Genomic DNA, 19,029 nt, shown 5'->3' with positions numbered 1-19,029 from the left:
TAGAAAAGTAACCCACATCATTCTAGAATAGTCATCAATGATTAGCATGAAATATCTATTATCCTGAAATCTTCTTATTCTACCAGGACCACATAAATCAGTAAGAATAAGATCAAGAATATCATTAAATTTGTCTTCTATACTTCTAAAATAATTTTTGACTTTCTTACCCATTTGACATTCCTTACATACTAGAATATAAGGCTTCACGATCTTAGGTATATCTCTAACTGCCTTAGTTGAACTGGTCTTTACAATTGAATCAAAATTCACATGACACAACCTCTTATGACATAGCCAACTCTCATAAATATGTGCAATCAAACATGTCTTCTCACCGGAGTTCAAATGAAAGATGTTACCTCTAGTCTGAGTACCGGTTGCAATCTCCAATCCAGATCTGTTGATGATTTTACATTTTCCATCCATGAACTCTAATTGAAATCCCTTATCCACCAATTGTCCTACACTTAAAAGACCATGCCTTAATCCTTCTACATAATAAACATTATCAGTGTTATGCTTACCATCCAATGATATAGTTCCTCTTACTCTGATCATGCAAGCTTTGTCATCTCCAAATCTGATCAGACCTCCATAAAATTCTTCCAAAGATAGAAACTTCATTTTATCTCTAGTCATATGATGTGAACATCCACTATCTATCACCCATTCATCCTTGTCTTCAACTTTAGCAGCAAGGGCCTTCTCTTCATTTTGAATGACAGGTTCCAGAGCATCTTTCTTGATAGCAAAGAATACCCATTCCTTTCCATTGTCAGATCTACTAGCTAAATCTTTTGTCAGTTCATCATCAAAATCATCAGTTACACCTTCCTAATCAGCATAGTAGCATGATTTATCTTTGCTCCTCCTTTACTTATGCTTGTTTTGATATTCATGGTTAGGCTCAAAAGGTCTTCAATATTTTTCTTCAAATCTTGAATTCCTCTCAAAACATCTAGATGCAAAATGACCTATCTTATTACATGTGAAACATTTGAAAGGATATTTTCCTTCATACTTACTTCCTGTCAAACCTTTAGGTACCCTTCTAGCAAATAGGGCTTCAAGATCTCAATCTCTTCATCTTCTTTCTTCATAACCTCTATTTCCTTTGCATTTAATGTTTTCCAATCCTTCTTGTCGGTTGAGGATGTAGATTTATTGAAAGAAGATTCAGTCTTTGCAGCTCCTTGAGGACTGAATTCTTCAAGCTCAAAAGCAAATAACTTTCAAACCAAAATATCCTTATTGACAGAAGAGTTAGATATTATTCTCAGCTCATTGATTGTAGTAGCCTTCATTTTGTAAGCTAGTGGAAAAGCTCTCAATACTTTAAAAACAATCTCATCTTCACTCAGAGATCCACCACAACATTGAATTCCCAAGACAATTTCATTGACTCTTTCCATTAAAGTAGCAATTCTTCCATCTTCCTCCATTCTCAGGTTCTCGTACTTCACCCGGTAACCATCAAGTTTAGCAATTTTAATAGTAGGTTCACCTTCATTCAGAGTCTCCAACTTATCCCATATAGCTTTTGCAGATGATTTGTCTGTTAATCCCATTACCTGTTGATCTGAAAGGGCGCTCAAAAGGGCTTCTCTAGCTCTGCAGTCATTTTCAATGTTCTTATCCAAATCTATCGGAGGAGGATTTCCAGATGTTGGATCAAAAGGAGTATACCCTTTCTCAGTTATCTCCCAAATCTCTTTGTTAAGACATCTTAGATGAGTCTCCATCTGAATCTTCCATACTTTGTAATTTGTTCCTTCAAGCCTAGGGTTGTCCTTCTGGTAAGAAATTAAATTTGAATGATTACTCACCATAGGATCTTCCTCAAGCGATTAAGCTTCTGTAGAGAGGACCGGGCTCTGATACCAATTGTTAGGATAATTGGTGGACAACTAAGAGGGGGGGTGAATCAGTTGTCAACAGATTATGAAACTTAAAGCACACAAAACCTTTTACCAGAATAGAAAATATATCAATTAAGTACAAATATAAATCATAAACCAAATACCATGCATCCACAACACACAACACCAAGATTTGTACATGCAAATCCAGTAAAGGGAAAAACCATGGTGGGAAACCTTACCCACAATCAGATGATACTTCTACAGTAAATATGTGATTACAATAAAGGGACATGCACATGCAGGAAGGCACACTGCCTAGACCGCACTTCTCGTCACTAAGGAGCCTCACTGACTACAAGAAATCTTCAAACTACAATCCGGAAAGAAGAGTAAACTGCAAGAATAGCATCTCCTATGTCTGAGTACAATTCCAACTAAGCTCAATACCAGAGGTCTTAAACCTCTTACTCAAACCCAATTCGATCACCTATGATCAACCAAAACCTCTACATATGATTACAACTTTATTCGCACATAGATAATACCATAACCCATGATCTACAAAGAGATATTACATCATATTTATACAAACCTGGGATCTAAACAACTAGGTCGGCCACCTAAAGGATAATACAATAAATCCATTAAATAAACCCACAAACCAATGATAACCTAAGTCAGCCAGAGACCGAAACAGCATTAACCAAGCAATAAATACAACTGGAAACACATCGAGAGCATCCACCAACACGTTAGATAAATCGGTCCATAACCTAGGAGAATAACACGTAATAGCACCGGACCTAAAATAGGTCACCATAAGCAAAATGCAACACCACTGATCAACTGGAACACGAACATGATAACCATCAGCATCCTAAGAACCTTCTAGAAGCCGCAACACCACTTATCAAATCCATCAAAATGTTTTCAACAAAGCTCTGTCGATAAAACCCTTACCGGTAACTAAAAGGCTTACTAGAACATATGATAGCTTCCAGATCACCAAATCTCAAGCCAACTGAGTGTGACACGCACATGAATGAATAAACCAAACCAATTCCACCAAATTAAACATACCAGACAATATCAGAGATGATCTCCAGATCAACATCACAATCCAACCACTCTACCAGAACCCTATAAACAACCAAACAAGCTAGTGTTCACATCAATAACAAACATCAATGCAACACATTATCAATTCCTCCAAATTGCCAATAAATTATAGGTGAAATGTTTTTACTTAAGCCACTACACTACGAACATAGATAAATATATGGATTTAAATTTTGAAGAGGAAATTTGAAACAATGGGGAGGATAATATAAGTGAAATGTTTTTTTAATAAAGCGTAGAAAGTGAAGTGATTTTACATAATTGCTATGGATAAAATAATATATGCAACTACCAAGTAATTTTCAAAATAAAATAATTCTATTGTATGCATGTAAGACGTGACACAATAATAATTTCACCAATGAAGGTAAAGTTTTATGTTATAAGAGTAGACACTTAAAATCTACATCACCTTCATTCTCCATTTTTAACCTTTTCACCTGATTTTGTCTTGTTTGTTCCTCAATTAGATTGTTCCCTCACCTTCCCATTTCAGATTTAGGATTGCATTATGCCCTTAAAATCACCCCTCTTGCATCAGACCTTTCCATTGTTGCTCCTGCAATGACATTTTTCCTAATTGCGCTCTGATTAGGGGTTTTTGCTCCTAATTCGACCCTCTCATTCAAGCTTTTTCACACCTATTTAGATTCTTCCCCTCTCTTCCCACTCTTGGTGAAAAAATTGCATTTTGACCCTACTTTAGCCCCATTGCATTGTATTTTTCCCCTTCCACTCTGATAGTGTCCATTTTGACCATTTTCTCCATCTCGCTTTTAGGGTTTTTAGGCATGTTTTTTAGAGTTTTGTTGCTTCATGCCTTCCATTTTTTATCTTGTTAGACCCCCTTTCCTGTCTAGTCATATGTGAAAGTTGTATTTTGACCTCTTTTCTAGTCCCATGGTATTACATTTGTCCCTTTTCCATCTGGTGACCCCCTTTGACTCGATTTACTCAGTATTGCCTGATTTTCCCAGTTTGCCCTAATTTGCAGTTTTTCACTCAAGTCGCCTCTTTTCCTTTCTAACCTTTTCCATTCCTCCCAATTCTTCCTATTTTGACTCAATTGGACTAAATTTGACCCCTTTTAGGTCTTCGGGCATCAACTTGACTTTTTTTGTCCTTTCAAGTTTAATTAATTAAACCCCTTTTTACTTATTCTTCTACCCTAATCTTTCATCAAACCTCTTCCCCTTTTAAATTAATTAAATAATATTGTATTATTTGATTAATGTTGTTTTATCCCCTTTAATTAATTATAATTAATTAATTAAAGGTTCACTCCTAACCTATCACTAATACATTTGGCCTAAAATTCCGATGGAGGTTTCTGACGGAAAAGGTATATTGTGACCAAATTTGATTTTTTTTTTTAAATGCCCGAATTCATCGAAATTTAGATGATAATTCCACATTTGGTTTCGATGGAGAAGGAATTGGCAATGAAATTTGTGTTTTTTGAGAAAAAGTTCCCGCGTTCGTCAAAATTCCAACGACCACAAGCATTACTTTAAAAAAAAAAGAGCAAGTCATTTGATAAATCATTAATCCCGCCTAGACTTCATCTTGTCGACCTCTAGCATCCACAAAGACATTGGGCATTACAAGGAGGGAAACAGAATGTTCTGGATTGAGGTCACCCAGGATAGGTAGATAGGGCCTCCATAGTTGGGGGTGAGGGGTGCCACCAAGATCCGGTTGCAGAAAAAAGGTAGGGTAATCTACCAATTCATTCGCAGGATGTTTTCTCAACTGTAAATCTTCTATTAAGTTGGCAATCCACTTTTAGAGTGAATAATAAAATTTTAATGAATTGCTTACAAATCTAATGCCCAAAATCTGTTGTTCACTAATCAATATTCTGATTCTCAAAAATCGTTATGTTTGTGACAATGTATCGAATTTGCTTGATGTAGTGATGAAATTGTTTGAATTTTACATAGCAGGTTGCATTTGTCTTGGTTGATGATCAAGTTGTATCCTTCTTATAATGAATTTTAATGCTCATAATTTTTTTTCCTAGCTCATATTCATTGTCTGGTAGAAAAAGAGATAAATAAGATTGAATTGGATGGTTGATCAAATGAAATGATCAATTATCCTCTTTATAGGCATAACCTCTTTCTTGTCTTCCTTTCTCCTTGAGTGGTGTACCCTTATGATAGCCGACTTGCTTTAACAAACAAAATATTTTATCCCTTCTCCTTGAGTGGTGTACCCTTATGATAGCTGACTTAGCTTTTGATATGTTTATTATTTTTAAAAAAATATGGAATTTTCAGCAGTTGTGCTTGAATACGATTCTCCTTTTAGATCCTTGCCAGCCTTCATTTCCTTTTAGCTGGCACCGAGTTATTTCAATGGTCATCATTTTTAAGATCCACATATCATGAGCCAAAGGATCATGTCGAGAGTCGCTTCATCTCCAATCCTCTACATTTTTAAGGTCCACAAATGGGGTTGAGCCTAAGTCTTGGTTACTTAGCTTGGACTTATGCTTTGGTTTGCATCTATACGCGAGCAACCTAAAGGCATAATTTGCAATGCAATTTTTTAGAGGACTTATTTCCACCTTGTGGTACTAGGAGGACAAAATGCACCAAATCCCATTGGAAACCCTCTCATGGGATACCATTTTGGAGTGCTTCAAAGTGTGTTCTATTTCAAAATATTTTTGACAGAGATGCATAGATGAGTTTCACAATTTACATAATGAGGTTTCGTAGAGGCTCAACATGAGAATTAGTTTTTGGAGCTCTTGTAGTTTGTAGAATACATTCAAGACAAGTTACTTGTCAATTATTTCATTAGGGGTGGAAAGCCCAAAATTTTAGTTTTCCTACACATGGCCAATCCAAATGAATTTAGGGTTGCTATGAAAAAGTCTCTTATGGAAAATGAGGTACATGGGAGGACACAAGAGGCATGAGAGAAGTTTGTAACCTTGATCAAGGGACTAAAGTGTCCATAGGCCTCCCCATCCTTCAAAGGAGAATTTAGACTTACTATAGGATTTCAAAGAAAAACCCAATAGTATCAATATTAGGGACAATGCTCAAGAACATAGTAGGGGCCATAAGCTAGTCACATGTGTCCATCATCGATACAAGGATATTTTAGGTATGAGAGACTATAGGGCTATCAAGCTAGGCCTTCTATGACTCAACAACCTTTTCGAGGAGAATCTAGTGTTTTTAGTAGTTAGGATCTTCTAATTATTGTGGGGCCTAGCCAACATAGGGTTATATGAGAGGCACATGTTATGTATATGTTAGTATCATACAAAGAGTTCCCACAAGGTTTTAGAGTAGGTGGACACCATCCTAGGATGTCAAAGTAGATAGTTGTTATGTGGGTCTTTACCCTCCCAACCACTCAACATATACCACCATAGGTCTTTACCCTCCCAACCACCCAAAGGTCAAAGGAAGATTCATTGCAGCAACACTCACTTTTTGTGACAGTCTCAAGCACTTAGGACAGTCACTCATTTCATGGCCATTCTTCTTCACAACACTCTCTAACATTAATTATGATGATAGTGTACCTCCTTAAACCTTCCACCAACACCAAACTCAATACCAAACTCTTTCCCAATCTCGCTAATGGACTAACTCAACTCATTGTCAAATTGTGACAGTCAATGCAAGGTTTAGGACAGTAGTTTGGATCTTCTAATTATAGTGGGGCCTAGCCAACATAGGGTTATATGAGGAGCACATGTTATGTATATGTTAGTATCAAACAGAGAGTGCCTACAAATTCTTAGAGTAGGTGGACACCATCCTAGGATGTCAAAGTAGATAGTTGATATGTGGGTCTTTACCCTCCCAAACACTCAACGTATACTACCATGGGTCTTTACCCTCCCAACCACCCAAAGGTAAAAGGAAGATTCACTGCTGCAACACTCACTTTTTGTGACAGTCTCAAGCACTTAGGACAGTCACTCCTTTCATGGCCATTCTTCTTCACAACACTCTCTAACATTAATTATGATGATAGTGTACCTCCTTAAACCTTCCACCAACACTAAACTCAATACCAAACTCTTTCCCAATCTCACTAATGGACTAGAAGGCATGAACAGAGGATCAACCAAAATCTTTCCCAATCTTGACTAATCTAGACTTGTAGCAGACCTTATCAATTTTCTTCTTTTTCATAAAGATCTTGAAGATGATGCTCACTATTTTATATAATTGACTATCCTCTGAATTTGACTACATCCTCCATTGTTCACAATAGCCATAGATCGCCATCTTCATGCAAAAATGACATTTTATCAAATATACTATCATTATTCATCTTATATGCTCTCTAAACTTGGGCATTAAGGTTGTCCTATGCATTATCACATGACTATTTTTTCTTGTTCTTAGGGTTGCCTATTGCTCTAAACATGATTAGGCTTTTTCACTATGTTGACTACCACCTTTAATGGACTTCCATCATGAAGACTTATTACTATTTCCCTCTTTGACTATCACAAGATGACTAAAATGTTTTCATAGGTGACTAGATCTATTCATGCGAGTTCTCTTCATAATATTGGTAATTGTCATACTTTGATCGTAAGGATACCACCTTACCTCTTTATGTCTTTACATGATTCTTTGTTCACATAGTTATATTTTTGTCATAAAACCTTGTTGCCTCATACCATTTGGATGATAAAAAAAACTTCTACAAGTTCCAATGCCTTTGTCCTTGAACTGTCTTGGACTACATAACTACCAACTTGGCATTGTTCCCATATGCTTGTGGTGAATTTCTTTGTTATCCTTGGACATACTTGCTATGATTTGTATTATTGATCTTTTTTTTTCATTTATATTAAACTTCTTTTGATTGGCTCCACTTTCTCCTAAATCTCAAATGTCACCCTTTGATAATTTCTTTGCCAAAAATAGATCTCAAAATCTATCATTGGACTGTATTTTGATGTTGTGACTACTCTGAGATTCATGTTTATATTCTTATGTTCCTAAGTCTCCATTATTGGTTCTTTATAAAAACCTATATCTTTTATAATTGGCAATGGTTTTCATGTATTCATAGGAATTCAAGGCCAAGAACAAATCTCTACTTCGTGGTGTCAATGAAATCCCTCTAAGCATGTGTTTTCTTCATCTCTTAAACTTTTGTTTCCACCCTTGTTGTTTGTAGCACTTCAGACCTATCCATTAGGCATGAGCTTTTAATCTCTATGTTTGGCTGCTATAAAACTTCTATTTGGATTGTAACATTTGTTGCTCCATCTATTTTTGATCATCTTCCCATTGTTCTACTCATTGTCTTCTACCTAATGGCTAACATCTATGTGGTTTCTATGATTATTAACCCTTGGGGGTTGTCATTATATCTCTACAAACATCTTATTTTGGCCCTCCATATGTAATATTCAAAAATTACAATCTCTGCTAAGTAATTGATAAAGATTAAATATTTATCAATAAACAATCTAAATTGAATGAAAATACTTTTTCCTTTGCAATGTAAGGTGTTGGATTTGGGTTGATATCCTACCTCAATCTCTTATCTTGGTTGAAAACTCTTCTTAACTCGTTCTTTGACTGCTCATTGAATCTTTGGGACTGCCCTTCATATGCATGATTCTTCACGTGGTTCAGATTATTTCCATTTTGTGGCTTCTTTGGTGGTGCAGTAGGCGTATAAGGGTTTACACGCAACTTGTTTTTAGTAGTTAAACTCATTTTCACAATGAAGGAGCCCAAACAGGAAGAAAAGTTGACATGAACACAAAGATACCCTGAATGCCAAGTGAAATGATGATGATGATGGATTTTAATAATGTCCACAAGGCCAAAGCAGCCCATGGGACCCACAGACAACACACACCCTATAAAATCAGGGCATTATGACTTCAAACAACATGTAACCTCTTCTCAAGATCTGCTCTTCTTCAGTAAATTTTAATTAGCAAACTTATCATTTTTTTTAGTTTTGTTTCCTCAAAAAGTGTGTTTAAATTATTTATTTTCAAAAATATCTTCGTAAATGGCACAAATGTCACTATATGTCAAGAATTTCATGACAAAATGTCGCTCTGTCTCTACTACTCCAGTGTTACAGAATAGGCACATTCTTTTATCCCATTCTTTTATATGTAGGTTATAATGGGAGTTATAAGGGGCAAGGAAAAAGGGTAAGGGGGTAGGGTGGTAGTTTAGGATAGGGATAGGATATAGGTAGGATAGGATGGGGGTAGGTAATAAGGTGGAAAGTGTAGGTTAATAGGTGTGTGGTAAACGTAAGCTTAGGGAAATAAAGGAAGTAAGACTTATGGGATGTGGGTTAGAATAGGTGATTTTAGGGGAATAAAGGGGTAAAGGGGTAGGTATTGTGGAGGGGAGTGTGAGATATAAGGTATGAGGGGAAGGTAGATGCTAGTATAGAATAGGGGTAGGGGTAAGGTGGAAAGTAAGTTAGTGGAGGGAGGTGAGGGTGTAAGATGGAAGGGTGGGTTTAAGCTAAGATTTGAAGGAGGTTAAGGCATGGGGTATGAAAGGTGGTTAAAGGATAGAGGATAGGAAGGTAGGTGAGTTAGAAGGTATGGTAAATTGAAGTGAATAGTGTTAGGGGAGGTGGAAATGGGAGTAATTGGGTTTAGGCACCCAGTGACAAGATTGACAGAAGTGGAAGGGATTATGCCTTGGTTGGGCAAAGGGAATGTTAAACCTCACTTCATTTCAAAGAGAAAGACTTGGCCAACTCCTGAGTAACTACGAACAAAAGGTTAACAGCAAAGACTTGACAACAACCAACTAAGCTAAGACAACTAACCTAGAAAGCAAAAAAGTGTGTTTTGGTGAAGAAACATGATGTGAGAATTTTGATGCAGAGGCAAGGGTAGAACTTAGTATTTCATATTAGGACAGCAACCACATTGATTAGGCAAGTCAAATAAAGTCTCTCCAATGTTTAGGATACACAAGGGCAGAATTAGTCATCTAAGTATGCATGAGCATGGGAATGGATAGTTACTTTTCTTTTAGACTAACTTGGGTCTATGACTCTGAATGGGCATATCACCTACTCTAAATCACCACAAAGCCATTAGATGTGTTTTGAGATGAAAAAGAAGAGAAATGGTTTTGGTTCAATTTGCATAATTTTTATGTTCAAGTAATTTAATTTGGTATATTATACTAAAACATGATTTCATAACTAACATTTCAACTTCTATATAACTAGTTCTATAGCCTGATTTTTTTTCCTGTGAAGAAAGGCCATGTCAGACAATATCAACGAACAACAAAATAAGGAGACAATTTCTAGATTGTGGTCTAACTTGAAAAGAAAAGGTGATGGAAAATGTTATTGTCCTTGCAAAATTTGTAAGGGGTTAAAGACTAGAAGACTTCTAATCAAAACATCTAAGAAACATTGTAGGTTGCATGGTCACATTGAAGGTGGACATAATTATCATCCATTGGTAAGTTTTTCATTATATCATTTTAACAATTTATATACATAAGAAATCACTCAATGATGAGATCATGATCATGGTTTATTTATGTTTATGAATTTTATATAGGTCGAGAACCCCGGAGCACATGATATGGATCAACACAACCTGGAGAATATGGTATTCAAAGTGGAGGAACATGGAGGTGTGAATATCGAAGTTGAAGATAATGATCCCATGGAAGATGACGATCATGAGCCACAAAACACAATTGAAGATGATGGTACAAATACATTGATCCATGGCACATTTAGTACTGGCAAGGCTGATAATGATGATGAAGATGACCTTGATATTGTTCATGATGTCCCTCTACTTGAGAAGGCATCTGAGGCCCTTTACAAAGGCTCCCAGACAACCCTTCTCTCGGTTGTATTATTGTTGGTGAACTTTAAGGTTATGAATGGTTTATCCAACATAACAATCTCACGTATGTTAAGGTATGTCATATTTGTCATTATAGTTAATAAATGGTGAATCATGTTGTACCATTAATATTCTTTATATTAACAAATTATATTTTTTTGTTGTAGATTGATAGGTGATTTTTTGTTACCACCATCAAATATTCTACCTCGCTCATACCGAGAATTATCTGCCATTATGAAAGATATTGGAATGGAGTATCAAGAAATAGATGCTTGTCCCAATGATCATATTATATATCACAAACAATATTAATTTCGAACTGAATGCCTTGCATGTCATATCAGTAGATATCGAACATATCAAATAACAAAAAAGGTTCCTCGCAAGGTTCTTCTCTATATTCCCATTATTCCACGTATGCAATGATTATTCAAGTGCACTAGCTTGGCACAATTTATAGATTACCATGCACGCAATAGAAATTGAGATGACATTATTCAAATGCCTGTGGATGGTTCAGCATTTATGGACATAGAGGAAAAATGGCCACACTTTAAAGAAGAACCTCGTAATCTCAAGCTTTCATTGGCAACGGACGGTGTCAATCAATTTGGAGAGCTGAGATCTATTTACTCAGTGTGGCCTGTTTTTGTTATCAACAATAACATTCCTCCATGGATGTCAATAAAGAGGGAGCACATAATGTTGGCAATGATTGTTCCAGGTATTTTATTATTTAAATATAGTCGTCTACATTTAATTATAAATATTGCAGTAAAATGGTCATAATAATGATGTAATGTTTTTGTTCATTTGATTAGGTAAGTACCAAGTTAAATATATGAATGTATATATCAAGCCTCTTATCGACAAGTTGCTAGAGTTATGGAGTGATGTCACTATGTATGACATCTCTAGACCAATAGAACAAAGACAATTTCAATTCCATACGATGCTTGTATGGACAATACATGATGCCCCGAGGCTAACACATTTTTGTGGCATGTTATAGTGTTCAAGTTGCGCGTGATAATTATAATTAAAAAAATGAACATAATTAATCCAATTATACATTATCTTGTAGGTCTTCAAACAAAGGGAAATTTTGCATGTCCAGTTTGTGGTCCAAAGATGAAATCTCGTCATTCAAAAAGTTTAGGAAAGCAGGTGTTTGATGAGTATAGGCACTTTCTCCATAAAAATCATAAGTATCGAAATACTAAAAAACATCTTTTCAATGGGAAAGAAGAGAATACATCAAAGCCACGAAGAATGACACCTCACTTGTGGAAGTTGGAATATAATAGAATTAATCGTCAAGGTAATGCCATTCCATCTAATGGTTTATGTCATAAAACATCTTGTCTATTGTGTTTTGTTTACTGATGATGTGATTGATGATCGTGAAGGTCGTCAAGGCATAAATGACTACCTTCCTAAGGGACTAAAAAATTATCCCCGACAATTTAGTAGGTTGCCCTACTACGAGCAGTTACAAATTGTGCACTTGTTTGATACTATGCATATTGGAAAGAATATAACAGAGACATTATGGAAAATATTGGATGGAAGGTGTGACAAAGAAAAAATTGTCAAAATTTGTAGTGACATTCAAGATTCCAATCATGCAATGAAAAATATCATTCAATCAAATAGCCATGGAGACCAGATTAATATAAGTGAGCTTCCTTGGTTATTAACGGATCAACAAAGCAATTCTATAAAAGAAGTCATATGAAAAATTCGATTTCCCACAAGATTTGTTGCAAACATAAACAATCTCATATCAAAGAAAAGCGAATCTGGGCCAAGGATGAAAATGCATGATTGGCATACCGTCATTAAGGTAATTCATGTTCTTGTGTTTTTACTATATATTTGTATACTGCACATGTACTTTTAATTGTATTATGTTAGAAAAAAATGAAAAGATAATTTTATAATTGTTGCAGTACGTTCTACCTCTATCTCTCCCAGACGACTTCGACAATAATGTCAAGCAAGTCATATATGATCTTGGAAAATACATGAGGTAAGTAGTGATATTTGTTCAGTTCATTGTATAGATATTATATTTGCGATTTGTTTTACTTGTTATGTAATATATTTTTTGTGTCTTGAATATTTTGTAGGTGGTTGTCGTGTAAAGAAATCCATAAAAAAGATATAAAATATTGGAAGAGAAAAATTCCTCATTGAATGTGTGAAGTACAAAAGTGTCTACCTTCAGTTTTTTTCAATGCACAAGAACACTACCTCATACACCAAGTTGAGGAGATTGAATTGTGTGGACTTGTACACTCTAGGTCAATGTGGATGGTTGAGAGGCACTTAAAATTTTTGAAGGCTTTCATTCGACAAAATGCACATCCTGAGGGTTCTATGGTGGAGGGATATATGGTATACTAGACTATCGTGTACATTTTTTAATACCTTCCTAAGTTTGCAACAAAGATCCACGTGGATCGGATTTGGGATCCCAACCCCATTAACAAATTCGAAGGGGAGTACTTGCCGGGGAAAGGTAGATTGAGGAAAGTGAGAGGTAATTATAAGATTTTATTGTACTTAATTAATTCTTAATCTTTAAAACAAATCGGTTGTAAGACGTCTATTTATTTTTTGTACAGTTGGTCGAGAGTGGGATGCACTACATTTTTATATTGCAAATAATCTTGATTGGATGACGGTATGGATTGAAAGTTGTCAACATTTTGTTCGCACATTAACATGGGAAGGTGTGGCTTCATTGGTTAAAGAAGCTCATCTTAATGGAGATTCCAATGTTACGCAAAGGGAAATTGATTTATCATATGGTTTAAGAGATAAACAGGTACGTATAAATTTATTAATCACCCATATGTTTATCAACTCAGGATGCAATAATTTTTACATGTTTGACATATCGCAGGTCAAACACCACAATGCTATGTGTTGCAATGGTCATAAATTTTGCATCAAAAAGTTGGATGACACGAAGAAAACTTGTGATTCTGGGATAACTGCAATCTTTGAGGTGACAAATATTTCATCAAGAAATGACATACATCCTCAAGAGTCTCAAAATCGATACTATGGCATTTTGGATGATATACTTGAGTGCGACTTTAATTTCATCAAATTAGTTTTGTTCGTCGTCAAATGGTACAAGCTACGATTGAATAAAAATGATCTTGATAGAACTGTTATTGAACATGATAATGGTTTTACAATGGTTAATACAAGGTCATTTGAACCAGTTGGGGATGAGCCCTATTTTCTTCCAAGCCAATGTGAGAAGGTATTAGGTTCCACATAAATCGGGTTGGTCATTTTTTGTTAGACATGATCCAAGAGGAAGGTCGATAAAGTATAATGTGATGGAAGAAGAAGATACCGAAGAAGTAGAAGATGAAGTAGATGATGATCACGATCGACAGTTAATCGATGATGATGAAGAAGAAGAAGCTGATGATGGTGATGGTGATGGTGATGGTGATGGTGATGGTGATGGTGATGGTGATGGTGATGGTGATGGTGATGGTGATGGTGATGGTGATGGTGATGATGATGATGACGAAGATGAAGACAATGGTGGTGGTGGTGGTGGTGGTGGTGGTGATCATGATCATGATGATCATGATGGATCATGATGATGATCACGATGATGATGATCATCATCATCATCATCATGAATGAAATGTATGAGGTATGCGATTAGTATATTATCTATTTAATATTGATTTCTTGATAGAAATTTTTTTGACTTGTATGGTTACATAATTAATTCATGATGCACCTTTTAATGTTTTTAATTCATGTTCCATGACCTCTAGTAGGTCCTTATAGTAGAGCTATGCCACCCCGAGGAGATGGAGCTAGGGAGAGTGACTATTTATGTGACATTTTTTAAACTTTGTGTTTATTTATGGAATTTGGATTGTTTATTAGCTATGTGATGGATGTTGATTTAAAATACATATGTGATGGATTACATGTTTATGATGATACATGTGACATTTTTTGAACTTTGTGTTTATTTATAGAATGTGGATTGTTTATTACATATGTGATGGATGGTGATTTATGATACATATGTGACGGATTACATGTTTATGATGACACATATGTGATGTTAATTATGATGCTCAATTACATATATGATGATACATCATGTGATGCTTATGATACGTATGTATTTATTGTTTATCAACTTACAAATGTAATGCTTATGATGCTCAATTGATGGTGTTGATTTCATGTATTGTCCCTGTGTGATGTTGTCACCCTTGGTGGGAACACTTCATTGACTACAGACATTGTCAACCATTTAGTTGAGGATCCTGCATAATCTACATAAAGTAAAGGTAAGGAATTAAAAAATTTACAATGATTATGATGACATCTTTTTTTATTTAATACTCTTTTTATCTACAAAGTTCATGTTGTTCATGTTGTGTACTATGTAATTTTTAGCTAACATAAGATAATTGAATTACATGTGTAGGAAACTGACCCCTTTGACGAGGATCCTGCACAGTCTCATGGATCTACAGGTATAACTAGTCAATACACCCTATAGAAACAATTTATTTTAGAAAAATTATTTGGAAAACAAACTTCCTCAGTTTTTCAAACCTCGACATTAGCAGCAAATCTAATACAGTTATCAACACTTGAGGCCCCAATTGGACTTATTCAAATTTTAATCTCAACATCAACTTTAGGGTTGACTTCTTCATCAACATTACCCTCATTTGCAAAATATCTCTCTCATTACCAACTAACTCTCTCATTTTATGGAGTGGAGGTACCACCAAATAGGCATTTGTCAGATGTGTCTTCCTCGAGTGAAGGAAATGCAGGAATAGAAAATGAAAGTGAGACATGTAGTAGGTCTACAATAGGGAGATAAACTAGAGGTCAAAAGATTAGAAGAAAATTCAATAAAAGCATGAAATTTTTCCTTTCTCAAAGGGGGTCATGTTCTTATGATGATGAGACCAAAAGCGACATTGAGGTACCCTTGAGGTACAAACATCTACAGAAACAATGGGTACCCAAGGAACTTCCTCCAATAAACACCGATTTTTGTGTTCACGATAGGATATATCACATAGCACCTTCGTCGTTACATGGTTTGGGCCTATTTTCCATGGATGGCATAAAGGTTTGTTACAAAAAAGTTGTTGAATTGATGGATTTTGTCAGACCTTGTTACAATTACAATAATTGGATGTAGATTGTTCGATATAAAAAAAGTATGTGTAGGTATGCACTGTCAGCAAATTATATACAATAAAAAGATAATGATCAAAGTAAACAAGTGGCTGTATACATTGATGGAAGGCCAAAAGCAACGGGGAATATTGCAGGTTTTATAAATAGTATGCGACCTGGGTCAACTAATAAACAACCCAATTGTATATTTGAGGTGTGCGAGGGAAATCATGTATTTCTATGTGCGATAAAGTCAATAAGTGCAGGGGAAGAGCTTCTAATCGATTACAATTTGAATCGTATATATAAAAACAAAGTTACTATCATGGGGTGGTACGTACTATATACCATTTAAATTAACCAACCTCTAATTAATGACTCCAATATACCATTTTATTATGAAGTTTTTTTGCTAAGTCTATTGGTTTAATTTTGCTAACGTTTTTATATTTTTTCTTTGTCACGGGGCGAGATGGATCCATCACATAGCATAGACAAGGATGTAGGTCGTGACACGTCTATCGATCAGGTAAACCTCATTGTAATTGTATAAATTAAATAGAAGAAAAATGTTACATTATTATGTTCTTTTTTTTTAGTGTTTTAGACTAATTTTGTAATTGTTAATGATATTCTTGTCACAGATGGATGTTTGAGGAAAGGGAAAGGGAGCTGCAGTACCTGAGCACCTCTATAGGGATGTGGACTCAACAAGATTAAGTGATGATGACCTTGTAAATTCTACAAACCCTATCGAATTGATAAAAAAGTCTCTTTGAAAAATTAGTAGAGAGATTGTCAGACTAATGAGATGCGAGAGAGGGTGCAAGTATTGATGCAGACAACACAAAACTTGCAAGTAAGCAATAATGAAAGTTTTAATTATAACAAAATTTCAATAATGGTTTATATTTTATTCTCTTTTATTTCATTAACTAAAATATGTACGTGTTGTTTTTACAACAATTTATGCGTCCTCATGAAACTGGTGGCCATGATCAGGGTGTTGCGGGTAGTTCAGGTGATGACGATTTTCTTGGCTTATCACTTTGAGTGCCCAAAATACATCATACTTGATACTGTCAATGTTCATAATAAAGGTTCATCCTTGTTTACAATTCTCGCACTTTTCATATATTTAATGTTTTATATATTTAATGCATTATTCTTCAGGTCCTGTCAATGTTTCTGTACAAATGTCATCGACGCCTCATCAGAGGTTAGCCCCACCTATATTGCCGACTGCAATGTCGGCAACACGTAACATGCAGACATCCTCTATTGCACATCATATTGGCCTGCCCACTGTTGGTAGATCCCTCTTTTGCTCTATCTTATGTTATGTGTTTATTTCCCTTCAAGCGTTCTTTCTTGGGGGCATTTCATAGTGGATTCATTTTCTGTAGCAGGAGATGTACATGAGGATGCGCCAGAGGCGACTATTGCTGATAACATACTATCATTTCCTAGATCTTCTTGTATTGCTAGTACGGGAACGTTGCAGGCCACATTGGTGGTGAGCGGCGAAGAAATGATTCCCTTAAAGATACAGAAGGTTCCAAGTACTTTAAAATTATTATTATATATAATCTAATTGTAATTTACTTTTTGATCACTCATTTTGGACTAATGATGCCATGAACTTTTTTGCAGGAAACGATATTTTTTATAAAAATCTTAGTGACATTGCATTGCAAATATTTGGGCCACCATACGTAAAAGGTGCTACATCATATGTGAAATAACCCTAATCCACTATTTTGATTTCATATCATTGCTAGAATAGTTTTCCTTTTATCCATTTCTTGAACTATAATAAATGTAGCTTCAGTTCATTTCTGAATCTAACAGGTTTATTTTTGCTTTAAAAATTGGAATGACCAAGAAAAAAGGTTAAGACATGAATTGACAAACCATATGGTTGAGTGGTTTGGAAATGACACCTTTGACAAAACCAAGCTCCTTGAAAAAGCTAGCACATATCTAAAGTATGTGAGGGACCAATACATGACCCATTTAGAGAAGAACCTAAAGTACAAGCATCCCCCCATGATTCCAGAGAGGGAGTGGAAGGACCTGATTTTGGATGCCAAGGAGAGAATTGAAAGGAAAAAAGGAAATACACCACCAGACGCCAAAACAAGGTACGGGATACTATTAAGAATGTAATTATGTACTAATTAATTACTCTTTATATTTATATAATCTAACTTATTTCAAACTTTTCATAGGTTGAGTGACGTGTCAAAGGCAACCAAGGAAAGACAAGAAAAGCACGGGAAACACAAACTCAGCTCTGGTGGCTATATGAAACTTGTCGCAAGAATTGTAAGTATCTATAAATGAAATATCGCATCAAAATATTTATAAATTGCAAATGATTTTATTTTTTATCAAACAATGCAAGCAAAATTCATGATACCAAGCAAAAATGCAGGGCTCTAAATTCAATAGAGCGCCCACAAAAGATGACAAGAGAATTGCCTACCAGCAAGGCTATACAGCCATGGTTGATCGGCTATGAGAATTGAGTGGGCAAGCACAATATTCTGGTGCATCCGTCACATAGGTAAATAAGCTAAATGAAAATTATTTCAAATTGAATATTTTACCAATAATATAATTGATGTTGAGTTCCAACATAAAGTGACTATATTTATTTTAAATAGGCAAGCAATGATAACAATGTGCATGACATTGGAATGCAACCTGCTAATCGTGAAACACCACCTGCACATGAAGGTCTGGATGTGCATCCCAGTAGCGGAGGTATTCATTTTCTATTCAAATTTATTTATGTAATTATTAATATAATTAAACATATTAATTTGTTATTAGAGTAGTAATTAATGTAACCTTTTTTGTTAATATTTTAGAGCATGTAGTCGGTGGTGACCAAGTGGAGCATGATCTAGGTACACAACATCAGGAACGTGATGTTCCCCAAACAGGTAAAGAGGACCATTGTTATTCCTTTAAACAAAT

This window comes from Cryptomeria japonica, chromosome 10 (genome assembly GCF_030272615.1).
Source record: "Cryptomeria japonica chromosome 10, Sugi_1.0, whole genome shotgun sequence".
In the NCBI taxonomy this organism is placed as follows: Eukaryota; Viridiplantae; Streptophyta; class Pinopsida; order Cupressales; family Cupressaceae; genus Cryptomeria; species Cryptomeria japonica.
This window is presented reverse-complemented; position numbering follows the sequence as displayed.